This window comes from Saccostrea cucullata, unplaced genomic scaffold (assembly GCF_032062105.1).
Source record: "Saccostrea cucullata isolate Sc308-1 unplaced genomic scaffold, CSIRO_AGI_Scuc_v1 ctg335, whole genome shotgun sequence".
Lineage (NCBI taxonomy): Eukaryota > Metazoa > Mollusca > Bivalvia > Ostreida > Ostreidae > Saccostrea > Saccostrea cuccullata.
Genome location: NW_026923229.1, coordinates 157207 through 166262, shown reverse-complemented (window position 1 = coordinate 166262; position 9056 = coordinate 157207). Strand labels below are relative to the sequence as shown.

General features: G+C 33.9%; 1 long non-coding RNA gene across 1 annotated transcript; it reads left to right on the top strand.

Moving 5' to 3' along the window:
• The first annotated feature begins 5962 nt into the window (after positions 1-5962).
• LOC134263488 (uncharacterized) lies at positions 5963-7786 on the top strand. The gene is made up of 3 exons (XR_009991275.1): positions 5963-6174; positions 6468-6518; positions 6904-7786. It is a non-coding gene; the product is annotated as an uncharacterized LOC134263488 (long non-coding RNA).
• The last annotated feature ends 1270 nt before the right edge of the window (positions 7787-9056 follow it).

Genomic DNA, 9056 nt, shown 5'->3' with positions numbered 1-9056 from the left:
TTGTTCGATGTTTTGGTAAACGAAGATTATAATTTAATTCTGAACGTAAGGAATAGGAATCAAGGCTATGAAAAACAAAAAGGTCCTGGAGATATTCAGGGCTCATACCATAAAAAGTTTTGTACAATAAAATACACTTATGTAGTGTGACTAATTCAAACACATTTAGCCATCCCAGTTTTTCAAACAATGGTTTTGATGGTTCGTCGGGTGCTGCATCAAGAATAATTCTAGCAGCCCGTTTCTGAAGTTTATGAATTCTTTCAATGCTAGTTTTAGATGCATTGCCCCAAATTGTAAGACAATAGTTTGTTTATTGAAGGCAAAATATATGCATTATAAAAAAGTTTTCTGGTATTTAATGGAAGAAATTTCTTAATTTTACGAAGTGTAAATAACTTGTATGTTAAGGATTTACAAACTGAATCTACATGATAATTATAATGAAGATTTTGATCAATATGGACACCTAAGATTTTTCAACAATAACATTTTCAAGCTTTTCTCCAGAAATTTCTGTATTAAGTTCTGGAATGTCTAACTTTGACCTCTTTTGTTGTGTACACATAAGCATAGATTTTGATTTGTTCGTGTTCAGAATCATTTGGGTCTGTAAACACCAGTTTTCAATTTCGCATAAATCATAATTCAAAAATGTTTCAATATTATGTACATTGTTATCAGATAAATGCAGAGTTGCATCATCTGCAAACATATCAATATTACAGTAATTAACACATAAAGGAAGGTCAATTATATACAATAAAAATAGCAGTGGACCTAAAATAGATCCCTGGGGCACCCCTGCTGTGATAGGTAAGATATCAGAAGAACATGCACCAATTTTAACACTTTGTGTTCTCTCATTTAAATAAGACTGAAACCATTTAATTGTAAGTGAATCAAAGTTATAGTGCCTCAGTTTCTCAATTAAGAGATCATGACTGACTAAATCGAATGCTTTACTGAAATCTAGAAATGCTATGCCAGTGAGATTCCCTTGGTCCATTGCATGCAACCAGCTGTCAGTAAGTTTGGTTAGTGCCGTTTGGCAAGAATGGAATTCCCTAAAACCACTCTGTGAACTTGTAATGAGGTCAAAAGCTCTGGTGAATTCACGTAATTGATTAGCAACATGTTTTTCAAAAAGTTTTGATAAAGTCGGTAAGATAGAAATTGGTCTGTAGTTACTTGGATCATTTTTATCGCCCTTTTTATATATAGGGGTGACTTTAGCTTGTTTCAGATGCAAAGGAAAGATGCCATTAGTAATGCTAGCATTAATTAGATGAGCTATAGGCTTAGAAATTATATCGGCAGAAAGTCTTAAGAGGCGGGGACCAATGAAATCTATACCTGCCGATTTATTAATGTCAAGTTTGCATAGCATTGTGAAGACCTCGTCTTGTCTTATAGGAAGTAAGCTAAATACATTTTCATCACTAAGTTTTGACTTTGTGAAAATTTTTTAACTTTTCAGGTTTAAAGTTACGTTTTGGTAATTCAGTTAATAAATTGCTAGAAATTTTTGTAAAGTGTTCGTTAAACACATTGACAATACCTTGTGTATCGTTAATTTCTGATCCGTTGTCCTTAATATGAGTAGGAAAAAAACATTTTGGTTTTGAGGCTAAATGGTTGAGATAGCTCCACAGTTCTTTAGGATTAGAGCTCTCCTCAATTGCTGATTTATAATAAGTACATTTAGCATTATTAATCAAAAGCGTAACTTTATTTCTCCAATGTCGAAAATTTTCAAAGTCTTTGTGTTGATGATAGTAATCTCGTAATTGTCTAGCATCATTAATTTCTTGTGTTAACCATTTTGGACGAGACTCAGTTTTCACACGTTTAGTCTTTACCTTAGCGTGTGTATTTAGAATAGTATTAAACATATTGTAAAAGTTCGCTAAGATATCATTAGGATTGTGCAAATTCGTAAGAGCATCAAAATTGACACTATTTAAATCGGAGAGAAATTTTTCTTCATTAAAATTCTTAAAGTCGCGGTATTGAATTTCAGTGTGTTTTCCCTTACGCTGCATGCTGTTAGATCTGCGTGTAGCACAAACAGGGTAATGGTCAGACATAGCTATGGGTGGTACTTGGATTTCACAGATGAGGTCAGGTTGGGTAGTGTAGAAATGATCAATTAGGGTAGATGAGGTGTTAGTAATTCTAGTAGGTGTTGTAATTAATTGAGTTAGTCCAAATTCTTCTAGTGCAGATGTCCAGGATAGAGGGGGGTCTTTTAGCAGATCAATATTAAAGTCACCTGTAAGTATGATTTCTTGGTCATCACAGCAGGAGGCACGGTTTATCTCTCTAGCTAGGTCCTCCACCCAGCAGGTGGGTGCAGATGGTTGGCGATATGCAGAACAATAAAGGATAGGCTTTGTGTTTTTTAAATTGATTTCTAACCATATTGTCTCTACGTTACTAATTTCTAAATCCTGTCGACGCTTATAGGATAGATTATTTGAGACATAAATAACTATTCCACCACCTGCCTTATTTTGTCGATCTTTTCTTTCAAGTACATAACCATCTATATTCAAAACTGCATCACTAATTTGATCATTTAAAAAAGATTCACAAAGCCCCAACACATCCATAGATCCTTCATTTTGTAAAATTAATTTCAGTTCGTCTAATTTTGGTAGAAGATGACATACATTAAAATTTCCAAAACGCAAACGTTTTTTAACTAGACCAAAACCAGAATTTACCGCGGTATATTTATTAGATATGTTTATTGCTTTGGTTGAATTTAGACTTTCAGGGCTAGGGCTTTCGTTTATCCTCTGTTTAGAACTAGATTTTTGCTTAGTTTTGAGATAATGTATATTTTTGGCAGATGAATATTCTATTTGAGAATTTTTAAAGATACATTTACATGAATTTTTGTTACATTCTGAACATAAAGTTTCGAGAGGTAAAAAATTTTTTGCAGACTTAATGAAATACTCTCTGTATATTCGGCCAGACATTCATTGCCCCTATTCTAGTACGGACAGAACTTTTGTTTGTGGCCAGGTTCCCTACACTGCCAACAATCTACTTTGCTCCCATGTCTACAATTCCGGGATGAATGGCCTTGTTCTCCACAGAAGTAGCAACATGTATATTTCATCGATGCGGTGGGAGTCGGTACTTGATGCTGCTTCAGAATTGGGACATGCTTATTGTATAGTTTCAACAGAGAGGCAGTTCCTTGATCGGATAAATGTATACCGTCCTTCCAGTATAAAGGGGAATTCCAGGCTTTGAAAATTTGACTTGATTTGATCACTGTCGCACCATACTCTTCACACACAAAACGGATAGCTTCGTTCACATCACTGGTCAATGCATTTTTTCGAGGCATGACTTCACAAATGAAAACATTAATATTCGAATTCCTCTTCTTTAGATCCATTATTATTTCATGAAAAGTCATTTTCTACTGCTTCCATATTGCGTTTATTTGAAGCATCATTTCCTCCAGCTTGAATTATGACATTTTCTAGCGAAGACACATCGTACTGCTGTAGTTTCTTACGAATATAAGAAATACGGGCTCCTCTGTTTGTACTCACACTAACATTTGAACGTAACCCACGGGTTTTAATTCGTTGCAGAATAGAACTGCCGATCAGGAGTGTAGTTTTCTGCTGGTTTCTAGATGTGGAATTACGTTGTTTCTGGAAGAAACTGTTTCCTAGTTTCTGGTGCATAGGTTGTTGTGGTTCTGTGTTTGTGGAGCATTCTTTCATAGATACTTCTGGTATAACTTCATTACACTGTACATGTCTAGAAGTGACATTGTTAGATGCCTTTGGCAGATCATTTGTACAACTGCCTTTATGTTTGAGAACTGTACAGGTTGTCTGAGTACTTGAGCTGGTTAGACATTTATTTGCATTTTCACTCAGTTCCTTTTTTAACGACTCGATTTCCTGCGTTAAGCGATGAACAATTGATGAAAGTTCCTCTACACGTAAAGCAGAATCACAGCATCTGCTGCATTCTTTAGATTCAGTACACGGAACAGAATTCGATAGGTTCCTCCTTGGTGTAGATGCCATACGTGGCGGTGGTAGGGAAATAATGATATTTGATTCATTGATGTCACATGCGGAAACACTTATTTCCTCAATGAATTTCTCACACCACGATGATGCTGAACTCCCCTGAATATGGAGTACCGAGGTGCTTCTGTAAATTGTAGCTGTAACAGATCTACAACTAGTCTTTAAAATATGGCCATCTCCTTCAGTAGTTTTCTCGCATAACAATTCTTGTTGCAAATATGAAAAAATAATTTCATATTTTTCTTGGTCAAAGTTCACAGTAAAGCTCCTCTTATTGGCGGTGACTTTTAGAAAGCTTAGTATGTCCACATTAATATGATTGATATATCATTCACATTTTCAATTCTTTTTTTTTCTTTCTTTTTCAAGAGCTCATATTTTTTTGCAGCCAGAGTTTCTTGTCTTCTGCTCATCAACATTTGTAAACTGCTTCTCTTTTTCCTTCAAAAAGAAAGATTTTCTGAAAGTACCCATGATTGTAAAACAAGACTTTTTTGTATTTTCCTGCATTTTAGTTTCAATTAATTTTGCATCAGAGGCACTTCCAAATTAAAACATTCTGAGTGGAATTTAAGCCTATTTTCTTGGACCGCCATTTTGTAGATCAATCAGGCCTATTAATGTTTCGAATCTCAGTCTATAATTAATGTATGTTATATGATTGGATCCCAACTCAAAGCAAAGTTTGACAAAACTTTCATTTAAAAAAAGACAATAATTTATTTTACAAATAGACAGTAACATTAACAGACAGATTTCTCAGACTCAGTGATTGTCTCCATTTTTTTCACTCAGCAGTAATGAATAGATCAATCTTATATATAGTCTTCCTTCTTCATATTCTGTTATTTTCTTAAAAAGTTGACAAAGATCAGTGACTATGCAAATTATAGATCACAAATACCGATCCTTCCACTCTCCAAATTCCCACTTCCAACGTTTCGCGCGTTTTCAAGTTTGCGCCTTTTCAAAAATGTTCGGTAGAGCTAAGAAATACGCTAGTTTCGAATTTCCAAGATTTCTGTCTAAAAAAAAAAAAAACAAACAAACAAACACTATCTGAATAATTTTTCACTGAAAATACAATTTTTTATATCAAAATAAGTTTTATCAATGAAGAATTCGAATTTTTTACGTCATCAATTATACATGTATTGACTTTCAGTTTCGTATAGCAAGTATGGCGGCCCTAATGTAGATTTTCCAAAGGGTCTGGAAAAGTTTTGGAAATCCATGGGATTCCAATCATTTCCATGCATAACTCGAAAAGTGTTAGTGGAAGTTTTTGGAATATTTTGGAATTTGTAAAAAAATATTGGACTTAGACATTTTTTGGCTTGGAAAGTAGTGGAATTCTTTGGGAAAAATTGTAAAATGAGAAACTTAGCCATTTTCTGCGCTGGAAAACTGTGGATCCGAAAATTACTTAGATTTTTTTTTACTGTCGACTAGTAGTACAATAACATCGGGATCGAAGTCGGACTCGATGAACAATTAATTTTAACAACACCGAAACTCAAAAATATCGAATGCCATGTTGATGTTCCACAGAAGGAAAGTTATAATGAGTGCTACGAACAGGGGGATCATGGTCAGCTTGGGATGGAAGAAGATGACGACATTTTGAAGACCGGTAGGTACAATATTGTACAGTAATGAGTATTTTATGTGTCCTCGAACGAAGAATGTTTCTGCTACTTTTGATTAATTCGGGCACCATACATACACTGTAAAATGCCCCACGGTGAAATCGTTAGGACAAGCACTATTTCTGTAATAATTATTTAACAAATGATGAAATCTATACATATCATTAAGATCATTGATTTTCACCCGAATTTCCCTTGGAATCGAACTGATGTAAAGAATTTTACCTGTACCTTCCTTTGTTCAAGATAACATTTACAGAGAATGATGTACATGTAATTAATTATATATTTTGTAATGCATGTTCATGACCATTTTCAGCTCTTATCTTGCATGTTTCGATTGTTTTAATAGTTGCTGCATTGCCTGAGATGATTTTCACAGCCCAGGCGTTTGATAAAAGTGCATATACATGTAGATGCTTAACCAATCAGTCACTAGGCTTGTGAATATGGTGAGAACCAGCTCAAATTATCATTCAAAACAAATAAACTAACTTTGATTTTATTAATCCATGTCTTTAAGCATAAGTTTAAAAAAAATATTGCAACTATGCCAAGTAAACAATATTTAAAGATTTATATTCTTAACATGCCTAATTTCCATCATGTCCATATCCTTATTATTTATAACAATGAATTCTGAAAGGTAATCTAAACATGCTAACTGCATGGGTATGTATAATTATTTTTAGATCAAATATAATCAAAGATATCATCTTCTATGAAGTATACGTGCATTTTACAGGAATCTGGATGCTCACAAGATTTAGGACAAGAACTGTATAAAAAAAAAATGGTAAGATTTCTTCATTATTTTCTTAATCAATAAAATAACATGAATTGAAATTAATTTTTTTCAACGTTAGTCAGGCATTGAGCTTCAGCTCTAGCCTTTTTATTTAAGCTCACCTGAGCCATTCTAAGGCCTAAGTGAGTTTTTTGATCAGTGTCACAGTCTGGTCTGTTTGTCTGTTGTCTATAAACTTTTCACATTTTTACATTTATCAGAATTATTCCTAATTTGAACAAAAAATTGCAAGATAGTGAATTCATATTCTACAGTAAACTGATCTGCCAGGTAGAAAAAACCAATTGTTTTGTAGAGCTTTAGTTCATTATTTGTCATATATTTATACGGATATCAATAATGATACATCTTAAATGGTCATCTCCTCTTTCAGAAATTGTGCAAGGAAAGTTTGAAGTGTCTCTTGGAATGATCAACATCGAACTTGCTGAGCCTTCGTACTAAAAGTGAATCCGTTGGTGACGCCAATTATCTGTCAACCCTCTATTGCAAATTTCATGGGATATCTGTGAGATATGATTCTAGCAACATTTCAGAAGTTTTGTATCTTCCACAATTGGGATCTTTGGCACGTACATTGGTGGAAAATAGCAACTGTTAATTTTATGGGATCTTTGTATCAATGCAGTTGTGTAGTACATATATTTTTGCATTTAATATGTGTGTTTGTCACTCTAATCACTAACTTTGTACAGTAAATTTACATGGGCCACTGGCAGTTTATTGTAAATGTATATCCTGTTGAGGTTTCAATTACCTCTCCCAATCCTTGGCCAATGTCATTTAATGAATCTAACCTCTTATTTTAAAAAAATGCAGACTTTAGTTTACTACATACATGTATATCATAACTTGATTATCTTTGATTTAACCAAGGTGATCCCCCCAGTAATCATATTTTTTCTTGGATATTTCTGTTAATAACCTTTGATGTAAAATACTTTTAAGTTTCATTGAGAATACATACATTAAAAAAAGTGTGCTTATAATGTACATCTGAGTGGTAATACAGTACAGTACAGACAAGCGATATAATTTTTTAGTTGTTAATAAATATATAAAACGTTTTTTACGAAGCTCACAAAATTCTTTTTCCAGAATGTTTCATCTTCCAACAACTTGTTTAAAGTTTGATGTTAATGAAAATTCGGTCGAACAAAGTTGTGTGATGAAAAACGACATTATTTAAAGCACATTATGATGAATATAACTGTTTAATTTAAATTATGAAGAAACATAAGTAATTAATTTGAAAAAAAAAATGCTGCCAATGGTGATGCAGTGTTTGTTTCATTAAAATCAAATAAAAACACGCAATGTTTAGAGATTTCATGATTTATTTTTTCAGATAGTTGGTGAAAGAATGATATTAAATATAAATTATACCAGGGGCTTGTTCAACAATTGCATCTGCATGCAAAAGTTGTATTTGAGAGTGTTTTCTGTCAATCATTTTTGTCAATTATTTTAGTCTTCATGAAAATTCATGAACATTCATAATACCTTGAACTCTACATTTTTTCTGTCTTTAAAATGAAAATTACTAATATTCTTATATATTCATCATTTGTTCATGAACTACATTTTATAAATATATTCATGAATAAAGTTCATGAACCATCTTTATGAACCAGTCATGAACCATTCATGAACACATGATGAATGTTCATGAACGATTCATAAAAGTTCCTGAAATTATGAATTTCACCTCGCAGGGGATATCCGTAAAGCTGCGAAAGCAACATATCGACATTCCTCAGTCCCATTGCCTGTAGATCACAATCTTGCGCACATAAACATAAAACACCCATAGTTAATTGTAACTTGAAAAATACAAATAAACAGCAGAAACAACAGCATCTCAAATTCTTAACATGTTTAAGGTAGCAATCTATCAACAACTAAGATTTAATTTCTCATTAAGTGGGAGTGGTGGGTGGGAAACAATTATCAAAAGTGCAGAAACGCTGGGAAAGCTATCGAGCAAGAGGAGGAAAACGCCACGTGCGTCCCTCTTTTATACTCGCGGCAATCGGGGGAAAGTGTCAAAAGACCTACCCCCCTGTGTTTTTCGGAAATCAATTAAATGCGTTTAGTTAGCGATTTCTTTAAACGACCTTAATAGAATATTTTTCCGAAAAAATAACAAAACATGTTTCTTGGGTGATAAAGGCCACAGCTTTAATAATTGTTTCAATGAAAAATGTCAGACAAGCATTTAACAATCATTGGGTGCCACACACCTAAATCAGTAACGGGCGTTATGGCACCTCGCCTTCTAGGGTAATCCATAGCAAGGCGTAACAATATTTATAAATCGACTCGTAGGGTATCCCTTAGCGAGTCAGCTGGGATATGTAATTGCCTCCTAGGGGATTCCTTAGCGAGGCTACTACCTGTTATACCGAACAGGTAAGCCCACTATACCGAGTAGGGCAAAAATAATCACCCGTTATACCGAACGGCCCAGATAGCAAGACTATGTTGGGCCAACATTGGCAAAAGGTTGTATGGTTGGCGTTGGGG